Source organism: Sminthopsis crassicaudata, chromosome 5, assembly GCF_048593235.1.
Source record: "Sminthopsis crassicaudata isolate SCR6 chromosome 5, ASM4859323v1, whole genome shotgun sequence".
In the NCBI taxonomy this organism is placed as follows: Eukaryota; Metazoa; Chordata; class Mammalia; order Dasyuromorphia; family Dasyuridae; genus Sminthopsis; species Sminthopsis crassicaudata.
This window is the reverse complement of record NC_133621.1, coordinates 298340146-298352645: the sequence shown is the minus strand read 5'-3', so window position 1 is coordinate 298352645 and position 12500 is coordinate 298340146. Positions and strand designations below refer to the sequence as shown.

At 44.6% G+C, this 12500-nt stretch overlaps 1 protein-coding gene across 1 annotated transcript in view; it reads left to right on the top strand.

Annotated features, from left to right (window-relative positions):
* The first annotated feature begins 6752 nt into the window (after positions 1-6752).
* The window catches only part of SSTR3 (somatostatin receptor 3), a 9461-nt gene continuing 3713 nt past the window's right edge, over positions 6753-12500 (top strand). Inside the window, exon 1 of the mRNA XM_074271615.1 lies at positions 6753-7672. The gene's annotated coding sequence lies outside the window, so the exon portion shown is untranslated. The remainder of the gene's footprint in view (positions 7673-12500) is intronic.

Here is a 12500-nt window from a genome sequence, read left to right as displayed (position 1 = left end):
AGTTACCTTGGCTTCCTTAGTGGGATAGCACAGCTAGTCAGGGGCAAACCCAGGACTCAGATCCAGATCTCCAAGCTGCTAAGTCAAGAATGCCGAAATTAGGGGCAGCTAGGTGGCTCAGTGGATAGAGCACCGGCCCTGAAGTCAGGAGAACCTGAGTTCAAATCTAGCCTCAGACACTTAACACTTCCTAGCTGTGTGACCCTGGGCAAGTCACTTAACCCCAGTTGCCTCAGCAAAAAAAAAAAAAAAAAAAGTGCCATAATTAAAAGTATAACTCTCATTTCTATGGTATCTTGAGTTTTATGAACAACCTACAGCAGGTAAAAAGTGCTCCTTAGCCCCTCAGGGACTAAGGTCCATGTCTTCCCTGAAAATGCCCTGAAGAGATGCACTAGATGACTACTAGAGGGAAACATCTTCCCCCCGCCCCCCTTCTGTAAAACTCATTATAAAAATCTTGGAAGAAACAGTTCCTGGGCTCCTAGTCAGGGGACCTCTGAGCTCTTCTGCTTATACTCTGTGATTGTGGATTTGTCCCTTTCCCTCTCTGAGATTTCATTTTTTTTTCATCAGTAAAAATGGGAGTATGCTGGGCAAGTCACTTAACTCCAATTGCCTCAGCAAAAAGCCAAAACAAAACAAAAGCAAAAGAAAAAATGGGGATATGAATCTTTGCTCTCACTTGCTCACAACATTTGTTGGATGAAAAATGGTCTCCACACCTGCAAAAATCCCTAGAAATGGGAAACGCCATCATTATTAAGAATAGCTCAAGTCCCGTGCAAAGTGCTGGGCCTCCTGGGAAGGCAACATAGGTGTCCGCCTACCTGTGATTTGAAGGCCACATTTATGAATGGATCTTTCCCTCACCCACACAAATAGGTTTTGATATTCATATTCTGCTGTCTACAGAATGCTTTCACATGCTTACATGTTATTCCCATCAGAGCCTATCTATGAGGCAGGGAGTAGAAATGTTTTTAGGACATTTACAAATGAGTAAACTGAGGCTCAAAGAAGAATTGGTCCAGTTCACATAGCTTGTAATGATTTGCACTCAGATCTTCTGATTCAGTATCTAGGGAACATTTCATTACATAGCAGAAAGCTTCTAAAATTCTCTGTGTCTGGGGAGATGGAGAAGAAGAGAGAAGAGGGAGATTGGCCTGCCTTGGAACCTAAATTTGTCATCTTCAAAAATTCTCCATTCAAAGATATGAAAACTGAATTCAGAAGAGTAAAGTGACCAGCCTCCCATCATCCCACTCCAATGTGAAGTCATCTCAATCCCAGCCTGTTTCCACTGTGTCCCTCCCCCTTACTCTAGATCCAAAGGTAGGACAGGTCTTGAGCTGAAGATCTGAATATGGGCCAGGTGCTCCTGTGTGGATCAGAATCTGAACTGAGCCTGAGAAATGAGGAAACTGAGATGGGCTGAGGTACAGCCTGAGTGTGTGTGTGTGTGTGTGTGTGTGTGTGTGTGTGTGGTGTGTGTGTGTGTGTGTGTACAGGCACGTGCCTGCTCAGACTGAAGCAGAGGGAGCCACCAGAGCATGAGTCACAAGCTAGATGCACACCCTGCAGTCTCTTGTATGCCCTGCAGTTTTCTGACTAGCAAATAGGAGACAAACAACTGGGCCCGGGGATGGATGCAGGACCCACTGAGCTGGGAGCAGATGAAAGGCAGTGGGGTCATACAAACTGGGACCCCCCTGTTGGATGGGGCTCACTATGTCCTACTAACACACACACAACAGCTATCCCAGCTCTGGGTCCCCAGAGATGGCTATTTTTAGACAGCCATGCAACACCCTACCCCCTCCACATACATTTTCTCTCTGTCTCTTTCTCTTTCAAATTTTGAATAGGATAATTTACCTGCTCCCAAATAAACTAGTAACTAAGTGCTCCCTTTGGGTAAAGCACCCTATTCTAAACCCTGTGAGAAAGTAAGCAAAAAGGCAATCTTTACTCTCAGGGAGCTCCCAATCTTACAGGAAGATGGTTATTGACTCCAGGGGACTTCATCATCTGATGGGAGACACAGATTTCCCTATGCTCAGGAAACCTTTGGTATGAAGGCTTCTGCTCTTAAGAATAGGCATTGGACTTAAGGCAGCAAGGAACCTCAAAGACCATGAATCTAACCTTTTCATTTGACAGGTGAAGAAACTGAGGTAATGGTTTGCTTAAGATCACACAGGCATTAAGCAAACCAAGGGGTATTTAAACCTAGTCCTCTGATTCTAGTGGAGATAGAATCCCTGCCTTTAGGCAGCTCCCAGACTGATGTGGAAGGCAAGTTTTGTCCTTGAGGAGAGCCTATTTATGTGGGGGAGGCAAACTTCCCCTCCCCAGCCTGACCCCCCAATCCACTGAAGGAGACCCAGCTTCTGCTTTGTGGGGAGACCCTGCTCTAAAGGGAGCAAATATAGCCCCTATCCTGGGAAGAGGGGGTCAGGAAGAGGACAGTCTAAGTTGGATGGGGATTGCAATCCCCAACTCTGGAGAACCTCAAATCCTTAGAGAAAGACAGGTCTTGGATCTCAAAGAGAAAATCCAGCCCCACAGGGAGCTTCTAATAGGATGTGGATCAGATCAAGTGGGGATAAGGTCATATCCCATGGCAACTATCATGAAAAGGTAGATGAAGAGACTGGGATGTGTGAACTGATCCATCTGTGAAAGAAGTGTCTAGGGTATTAGTAAAAAAAGAAGAAGAAGAAGAAGAAGAAGAAGAAGAAGAAGAAGAAGAAGAAGAAGAAGAAGAAGAAGAAGAAGAAGAAGAAGGAGGAGGAGGAGGAGGAGGAGGAGGAGGAGGAGGAGGAGGAGGAGGAGGAGGAGGAGGAGGAGGAGGAGGAGGAGGAGGAGGAGGAGGAGGAGGAGGAGGAGGAGGAGGAGGAGGAGGAGGAGGAGGAGGAGGAGGAGGAGGAGAAGGAGAAGGAGAAGGAGAAGGAGAAGGAGAAGGAGAAGAAGAAAGAAAGAAAAAAAGAAAAAGAAAAAAGAAGAAGAAAAAAAGGAGAGCAAGGAACTCGAGATCCCTCTCCTTCTTACTCCCATCCCAATCAGCTCCACATAATTCAGAAAGGGGTTTGGACATCATCTAGTCCAACTGCTTCATTTTACAAAGGAAGGAAGTGAGGGTCTTCCCCAAAGGAGATGAATTTCCCTATACAGGAAGATGGAGAAATTGGACTGGCCCATGGTCATATTGCAAGTTAGTTGAAGTCAGGGGATAAAATCCTGTCCTTGCAACTCCAGGTTAGGTTTGCTTTCTTCTAAGCCATACTAGAATTGAACCTGTCTTTGGATTATCTGCAGCTTTCTGCAGAGCAGTGGCCAGAAAACAATCTATAACCAGAAGGGTAAACTTCAGAGGCTTGGACAAAATGGTTCAAATCATGGAGCATGCTGTCCTCCCTTTTGAACCCTAGAGGGTGCTATTAAAAAGGAAAGCTTTGGAACTACAGCAAAAAGAAAGATGGTACTTTGGAGTAGTGAAGTGGTCTAAAGAAGCTGCTGGAGAATAATTTTTTTAGTCTTCCTCTTTTTGCATATGATAAGCCATTTTAGTAATGCTTCCCAGAGTAATTTTTAAATGCATAAAATAAAATACTTAGTATTATAAAGGAAAGTGATTCTTCTGTTAAACAATAACCAATGCTTATTAAGTGCCTACAGCATACCAAGCATAGCTTTGGGAATACAAAGGGGAAAAAAAAAACAGGCAAAAGACATTCTCTGTCTAAAAGAAGCTTCTAATTTAATTCAGTTTCTGTTGAGATAGTTATTAAGATATTTTTGCTCCTTATAGAGCTCATTTATGACTTGTTCATAAATGATAGGGCTATTTAAACATTCTACTTCTTCTGTTATTCTGGATAGATTATTTTTGTAAAAATTCACCCATAAAAATATGGTTTTTTTAAAGTTCACAGAACCATTGAAATAGCTCCACTAACTCCTTTTGGGGTTCGTGGACTCCGGGTAAGAACTTTTTTGAATGGATAACAATCACTCAAAATCAGAGAATCAGAGATCTAGCACTTGAAGAGCCCTCAGAGACCCTTTCATTGAACCCCCTCATTTATAGTTCATGAAATATGGAGCAAAGTCAAGGGAACTGTCCATGGTCACAGAACTAGGAACTATCATTTGTCCCAGGATCCACAGATTGTGCTTTGGGGCTGGAAGAGATTTTAGAAGCCATCCAGTCCAATCCTCCTCATTTTCCAGGTATGGGAATTGAGGCCCAGGGAGGATCATAGGGTCATTGATGCTGAGCTAGAAGAGACCTCAAATGCCATTCAGTCCACCCTCCCCTTATCCACAAGGAAGTAAAATGACTTGCCCAGGAATAAACATCAAAGATGTTTTTTGAACCCAGGCTGATTCCAGAACTCCTGAGCATGATCCCTCACTCTTTGAGGCAAGGATCTCAGAGACTAGAAGGATGCACCCAGAATTCTTTGTAATAATCATTCTCTACATTTGCAAAGATGTGCTCTTGACTTCTTAAATTCTTTCAGAGTTTTAAAAAAAGTCATTTGATAATCCCAACCCTCTGTGAAATTAGCACATCAGAAAGTCAGATAATGAGATCCCCATTCCACAGATGAGATAATGAAGGCACCTAAGATCAAGTGCCTTTCTTGCAACCCCCACAGCTTTTTCTTCCCTATTCTGTGGGCTCTACATTAGAGATCTTGTTTGATGACTCACTGAATTGTGCAGTTGACCTTAAGGCCTTGAAGGCTAGGCCTACTGTACCATGGCCCACCAAGCTAGAAAGGCTCAGAAATAAGAACAGAATGACGCACAATGTGCTTGTCATCCAAGGACAAACCTAACTCCGTCAGAGAGGCTCATTATCAGAGGATTGATTGGTTACCAGGGAAGGAATTTATCTTTTTCAACTCACCAAAAAAAAAAAAAAGAAAAGAAAAAGTTTAGCAAATCCTGGAAGGGTTGCACTCTGCTTTGGTGGAAAGAATGGTCTCTGGGTCCAGATTTAGAGCTGGAAGGGGCTACATCTGCAGGGGCTACATCCTTCCTCTCTCCTCATTTTATAGATGAGTTACCTACCCAACATCATAGCCAAAAATGATGTCTCCTCTCCACCTCTTCCTCCCAGCTTGTCTAGCTTCCTTCAAACCTCGACTCAAATTCTACCTTCTATATAAGGACCTTCCTTCTGAGATTATCTCGTGTGTGTGTGTGTGTGTGTGTGTGTGTGTGTGTGTATACACACACACGAGATAATCTCAGAAGGAAGGCCCTTATATATATACACACACATATATGTATATGTATATATATATAACTTATGCATATGTATATGTATAAACTTATGTATATATATTATATATATGTGTGTATGTATATGTATTATATATATATATATATGTATATATATATATATATATCTCCTATATGTACTGTATATATCTTATATGTTTTAATTGTTTGCATCTTGGCTCCCTCATTAGACTACAAACTCCTTTTGGGAAGGGTCCCTGGTTTTGCCTTCCTTTCTGTCTCTAGCACTTAGCCCAGGGTCAGTTACACAGTAGGTACTTAATAAATACTATTTGATAATGATGATGATTTGAAATCAAGCCCTTTAGAGTCTACTACTATATTCCTTTTGCTTGGGGGTCATTTGATGTTTTTCACCCTTTGAGGTATAACCATGGGTACTAAGGCCTGAAAACTCTGCAGTTCCCCTGCCTGCTTTTGGGGAACCTCCTCCCAATAGACTTGGAAATACACCGTACCCCTTTCTCTCCCCCATGGGTAAATTTATGGACTGATCCAGGAATTTGGCAGATGAGAACAATGGAGGGAAAAACTTGGGGAACAAAGGATATGAATCACAGGGGAGATAAGGGATATCTGAAGGTCCACCTGGCTGGCCAGAGAGCCCAGGAGCAGCCCCTACAGATCTAAGCTGATGAAGATCCAGAGATTGGTACACGCGTTCACACAGTGGGGCCCATGGGGCCTTGGGAAGCAAGGAGGAGAATGGAGGAAAAGGCTTATAGGTTTAGAACATGAGGAAATAGAAAGTTGGAGACGTGAAGTGTTAATTTTCAAGGTCACTTGAAAGTCAATGTCACAGGCAGGGTAATAGCTTTGTAGACTTGGGATAGAAAGGATCTCTCAGAAGACATTGTCTAAACCCCACATTTGACAGATGAGGAAACTGAGACCCAGGCAGATGAAATGAAGAAACTGCTCGGCTCAAATATTTAGAGCTGAAACATCCCCGGAGAATAATCCTTTATTTTTACCGATAAGGAAAATGTCCCAATGAAGCGAGATAGTCAGAGCCGGAGCTAAGGTTTGAATACTGATGCATTAATTCTCGCCCTAGTAATCTCTCGACCATAGAACTGGGGCTCTCTTGTAGACGATTGAGGTTTTCCCTCCCACCCATCCTACCCAGCGGCTCCCCCCAGGACCTGCCCATTCTAATTCTTGGGAGAACAAGGTTTGGAGGGGCGGCGAGAGGAGGGAGTGACAGATGTTATCCTGGAAAATGGCCTGACATGGATCTCGACACAGCAGCAGGCGAGGGGCAGGCTGGAGGGGTGGGGGCCTGCTTTGGGCTGGCACCCCACCGCCTTCTGCCGATGGGCCCACTTCTCTAACTTTAACTAGCTCCTAGCTCCAAGGCCCAGCGTGGGTGGCTGAAATCTCCCCGGTAACAAGGGTCTGCCCCCTCCTCCTTTCTCTCCTCTTCCCTCCCCTCTTCTCCCTAACCTTCTGTCCTTCCTCCTATCCTCTTACACTAGGCACCTGCTCTCTGCATTCCCCCTCTGCCCCTCCTCCTTCCCTCCCTCCTTCCCTCCCTCCCTTTCTCCTCCTTCTCTCTCTCTCTCTCTCTCTCTCTCTCTCTCTCTCTCTCTCTCTCTCTCTCTCTCTCTCTCTCTCTCTCTCCCACACCCCCTCATTCTTTTTCTCCTCTTCCCTGGCTCCCTGTCACCATCTGTGGAACAGTCATTCTCTGTCACTCTCCTTCCCACCCCCTCATTCTTCCTTTCTCTGTTGTTACCTCTTTCCCTGCATCACTCCTTCGCTCTCCCTTCTCTTTCTCTCCTTCCTCCTTTCCTCCTGCTCCTCAGACATCTCTCCCTCCCTTGCTAAGTACTCCCCCTCCATCTTGCTACCCACTCATTGTGTCTTTCCAACCCCTTCATCCTTTTATACCTCAATCCTCTCCCCCTCTCCCTTTACCGAGTTTCCTTTATTCTCATTGGCTTCTGAGGCTGCCCAACACTCTCAGGAGCTCTCCTTTCCTCGTGGAGGGCCTCTCCCTAAATTCTTCCCCCCTTCGCCACCAACCCCCTCTTGACCTCTTTCTTGTACCCAGGAGGCATCTGAGAGATGTGGGGAGAATCGCTCAGCATCAATGGGAAGGCAGGGATGGAGACCATATGGGAGACCCTCAGCAGACAGGTGTGACCATTTCGGGGCTAGTGGTGTGCCCCCTTGTGGGGCCCAGCTGCATTCTGAAGGCTGGGCACTGGGAAGCCAAGCTTCAACAGGAGACCAGACCCTAAAAATCCCCTGGGCCCAGGGAAGGAGCTGTGGGAGCACCTTAACCCAAATAAAAGGGAATCAAGGGAAGATGAATCATCGAGGGAGCCCCTCATCTGACGAGAAGGTAAGGAGGCCAAAAATTCTATTACTATTGAGGCCCTATAAGTCCCTTCCTTGGTTTCTTCCACCTAGAGCCAGAGTTTGAGTCAGCATGGGACAGGAAGGGTGAGGGTGGCTTCAGGTGGTAGCTGGAGATCTCAGACTTTAGTGGAGAAGTGGAGGGAGGGGAAAACCTCCCGTGATTATGTCAAGGGACCTTTGAAATAGAGCCACCAATCTTAGATTATTAGTATTCGAAAGGAACTTATAACATAGACTGTTAGGGTCTAGAAGACTGGAAGGACAAAGGACAAGAGAACATTAAATGTTGGACTTAGAAGAAACTTTAAAATGTATCATGTTAAGACAAAACATGTTAAGGCTGGGAGTAACTTTTGGGCTGGGCTAGAGATGAGTAGGACTGGAAAGGGGAATAGATCATAGAATGCTGGGACCAGAAGGCACCTTAAAATGGGAAGGGGCCTAAGGGATCATCTGTTCACCCATCATATTTTACAGATCAGGAAACTGAGTAATGTGCCCAAAGTCAAACAGACCAAGTAGAAGAGGTAGTTTCCAAACTCCCCTACGCTACTCTTTGCAGTCTGCCATGTTGCTCTCCTGAATTGTCTGTTTTCCCCTAAGGACCAAGTCGTCCTTGTCTCCTGTCCCATTGCCTAGAATGGGACATTTTCCCCGGAACTTTTCCAGCTTAATTCCATAAAGTGGATTATGGGTATGGAATGATCAATGGGTCAGGTCTATGATGTTCCCACTCTTTAGGGAGGAAAAAGCTTTCCTTGAGCCAGAAACTCTCACTCCAAAACCAAGGGAATCATGAGTGCCTTAGTTCCTGGACCTTTGTCCAAAATTAGGATGTTAGAGAAGACTTTTCTGTTGGGAAGTTTCTTTCCTTGGCCCTTTCCAATTCCAGGTCTTCCTCTCCCTCTTCTTCTGGTCTAAATTCAGAGGGAAAGGTAGAAAATCAAATTCCTAGACTAGGCTAAGCTAAGCTGGGTTCTGGATGAAGGAAGGTAATGAAATCTTAGGATTGGACCAGAATGGAAAAAATCAATTGATTTCATGGCTACAGGACATGGGTAGAGGCAAAAAGAAACCTGTAAGCAGTATGATGGAATAGGAACAGGACTACACTGAGAATCAAGAGTCCTGAGTCCTAATCTAGGCTCTGACTCCAATCGGAATTTCCACGTTTATTCAAGAAATATTTCCCAGTTGCTCCGGAGGAGACATAAAGTTATAGAACACAGATTATTTCTTAAGGAGGTCACAGTCTAGAAGGAAAATAAGATATGAATACTGATAAGTAAAATATATGGAATACTTTATATTGTTGCTATACAGTCATTTCAATCATGTTGGACTCTTTATGAGCTCATTTGGCAAAGATATTGCAAGGAGTTAGCCATTTCCTTCTCCAGGTCATTTTATAGCTAAGGAAACTGAGGCAGACAGGGTAAAGTGATTTGAAGTTTAGCCCAAGACTACCTCACAGCTAGTAAGTATCTGAGGCCAGATTTGAACTCAAGTTTTCCTGATTCCGGGCTTGGGGTTCCAACCACTGAACCATCCAGCTAATATGCTAAAGGAATAAAAGATAGGCAAACAACCAATTAACTGTGGAGGTGGGGTCAGAGAAGAAAGTTCTTTACCAGTTGGAGGGAAGACTTAACAAAAAAGGAGATGATGGCCTTTAAACTGAGCTTGAAAGGATGGAGATGAATTGACCAAGTATCATTGATCAGGATTTATCAATAGACTGCATATAAGGAATTCTGAGATTCCTTCCAGCTCTGACTCTCTCTGATTCCATGATATTTCAGGGAACTGCTGAGTGGGTGGAAAACTTGAACCAACTGAAAGAATGAGGGACCAGCCAGAAAGACACAGCAGGAAGGGGAGCAGTGAGTGACTCATTGTGTCCCAAGGGCAGAGCTCCTGGACAGAGATGGGGGGAGAGAGGGGGGTGCGGTTGGGGGAGCCCAGGAAGATGAGCCTTAGCATGGATTTAAGTGCTAGTCTACAGAATGCCCTCCTGCACTAGAGGGTCATGGGACCCCAGCTCAAAATCTGGAAGGGGCCACCATAAATCCTGGACAAACTGTGTGTGACCTTGAACAAGCTTTTTTTCTCTCTATTTGTCTCTGTCTCTGTCTCTCCCTCTCTCTGTCTCTAATTCTGTCTCTCTCTGTCTCTCTGTCTCTCTCTGTCTCTCTCTCTCTCTGTCCCCCTTCTATCATTCCTGATTTTGTAGCATGGACCCTAGATTCGCAGAGCTCCTTAAACCACAAGGAGCTGGACATTGAGTCCATCCTCTGCAAAGATCTCAGAGAGAAAAGAATAGCTCATCCTTCCCTCCTTCTCTCAGACCAGGAGAATGAACAAAATTATATCTGAGTCCTTTGGAAAGAAAAGACGTCACCTAGATTGCAGAGCTAATTTTGGAAGTTTTATGGAGAGCTGCAGTCTTGCTTCTCAGCTCTCCCAAGAGGCTGATGTACTTTTTCAAGAAAGGTGAAGTCCAGTGCTGGGAGGGCAGGAAGGGGAAGGGAGGAAAAAGAGGAAGATATAAATCAATCTGTTTTTCTGGGGATAATATTGTTTTGCCCTCTTTTTCAATATCTCCTCCCCTCACTGAAAGGAAGTGTAAGCTTTTGAACATGAGATTTCTGACCTCACTAAGTTTGTGTATAGTGGAGGGAGAGGAACAGCTAGAGAAGGGCCAGAAAAATTGGTGGGTTCTTGGAGAGAAGCAGCGAATATAAGTCCCACTGTCTCTGTTCTCTCAGAACCATTGGATTCCAAAGCATCGGAAGCTAGAATAGTTGCACTTTCTCTCGGCATCAGGGAATCTGTAAGGAGGGCAACAGGGGCTTGTGGTAGATAATCTCTAAAGTTTCAACCAACATGGAATAAATGAGTGGATGAGAATTTATTAATTACCTACGACATGCCAGATATTGAATTAAGCTCTGGGGGCACCAATTAAAACAGAAAATCCCTGCTTCAAAGAACTTACGTCTAGAAAGTATCGTGTATTGTTATGTATTGTACAATACATGATTGCTAGAAAAGGTTGCTTTTCCCTCAAAATTGCAGTGATGGTGAGTAAAGTCACAGAGCTAGGGACTAGACAAGGAGTAGGGGATTTCATGGACATGAGGAACTCCAGGATGAGTAAGTTCCCTCTACCAATGTACGCTGGAGCCTCCTTTTTAATTTATAAGCTTTCAGGATCCAGAGTGCCCAGAGTAGTTTTCTCAGAGAGCTTGAACTCACGTTTTCCTGACTCTGAGGTTGGGTCTAACATGCTACTCTAATGTACAGGAGTCACTCAATGGATCCTTTGCAGAAATAATGGTAGTGTTGATTTACTATGCCCCATGCAAGGAGTGGAAGTAGAAGAGGGGGATGAAGCATGATCTGAAGGTCTGGAGCATGTTGGACTGAGCGGGTGTTTACCGCTCAGGACCACACAGCTCCAGGAGGCTGGGCCAATAGCAGAAGCGCCAAGAGGCTGGGTGATATAGCAAGAAAATAGCCAGGATGGGCCATGATTAGGGGCAGAGAAAGCTGCATAAATTCTAGGAACCTGTGTCTTCCTAAATCCTTGTGCCAACTTTGGGATGGGCCAATGGTAGGAGGTCAAGGGCAAAGGTGGGAAGGAATACCTCTGCTCCTGAGGTTACAGAACAGTGGGAGCAGTGTCACCACTGGGCTCTGAAGGCAAAATGGAAAAGTCCTTGCCTTTGGCATCTGTTTATTTATTTTCCCTCTTCTCATCATTTCTTCCCCCTCCGAGACTTTTGGGAGTTCCTGGAGTTCCTAGTTATCCAAGGTAACCAAAATGCTAACTTCTTTATCTTTTGACTTTAAAGAAAGGTGGAAACATCACGACTCACAGAAGCAGATCCCTAGAGGTGCAATTAGGGTAGGGCAGAGACCAGTGTGTATTTTTTTTTTTTTTTTTTTTTTTTTTGAGGCTGGGGTTAAGTGACTTGCCCAGGGTCATACAGCCAGGAAGTGTTAAGTGTCTGAGACCACATTTGAACTCGGGTCCTCCTGAATTCAGGGCTGGTGCTCTATCCACTGCGCCACCTAGTTGCCCTGAAACCAGTGTATATTAGGAACTACACCTACAGACAGCCCCCAGTTCTACTGATGCCTAAGGCTAGCCTTGCCCCTGGAGAGGACTTCCATCTCTCTCTTTACTAAGTATCATTGGCTAAGAGTTGTCCTCAGCAGAGCATCCTCTGAGTATAAAGCCTCCTCTTCAGACTCACTGGCCCCTGAAACCCTCAGGTAGGCAAGGAGGCAGGCAGGCAATTGCTTGGTTGGTTGGTCAATCATTTATACAGTCAGTCTCACCGCTCTGCCACTTACTGATATGTGACCTTCTCTGGGCCATTGATTACTCATCTTGAAATTGAGAATGATCATCCTCACATTGGCGGTTTAGTGGAATTGTGGGAAAAGAGCTTTATAAAATGCCAGGGAAACAAGTCGTTGTTACCATTACCATATTTCTGGGTGGAATGAGGGGATAGAACTAGATGGTCTTTGTAGAAAAGATAGAATTGCATAGAATCTTACAATATGGAGCTGGGTGGGACAATAGGCTACAGGAAGACATAAAGTAGACAATAGAGATGGGAAGGGGTCAGAAAGATCTGTGATGGCTGATACCAAAGATTTAGGTGATGGTGAAAGGGATCCAAGGAATGTGCTCTTAAATAGATCCAGTTTTGATGAAGAGGGAATAGGTTAGAAAACTTCCCTCTTTTAACTTAAGAAAAGTCACTGTTTATTAGTCCCATTAAATTATTATCTCC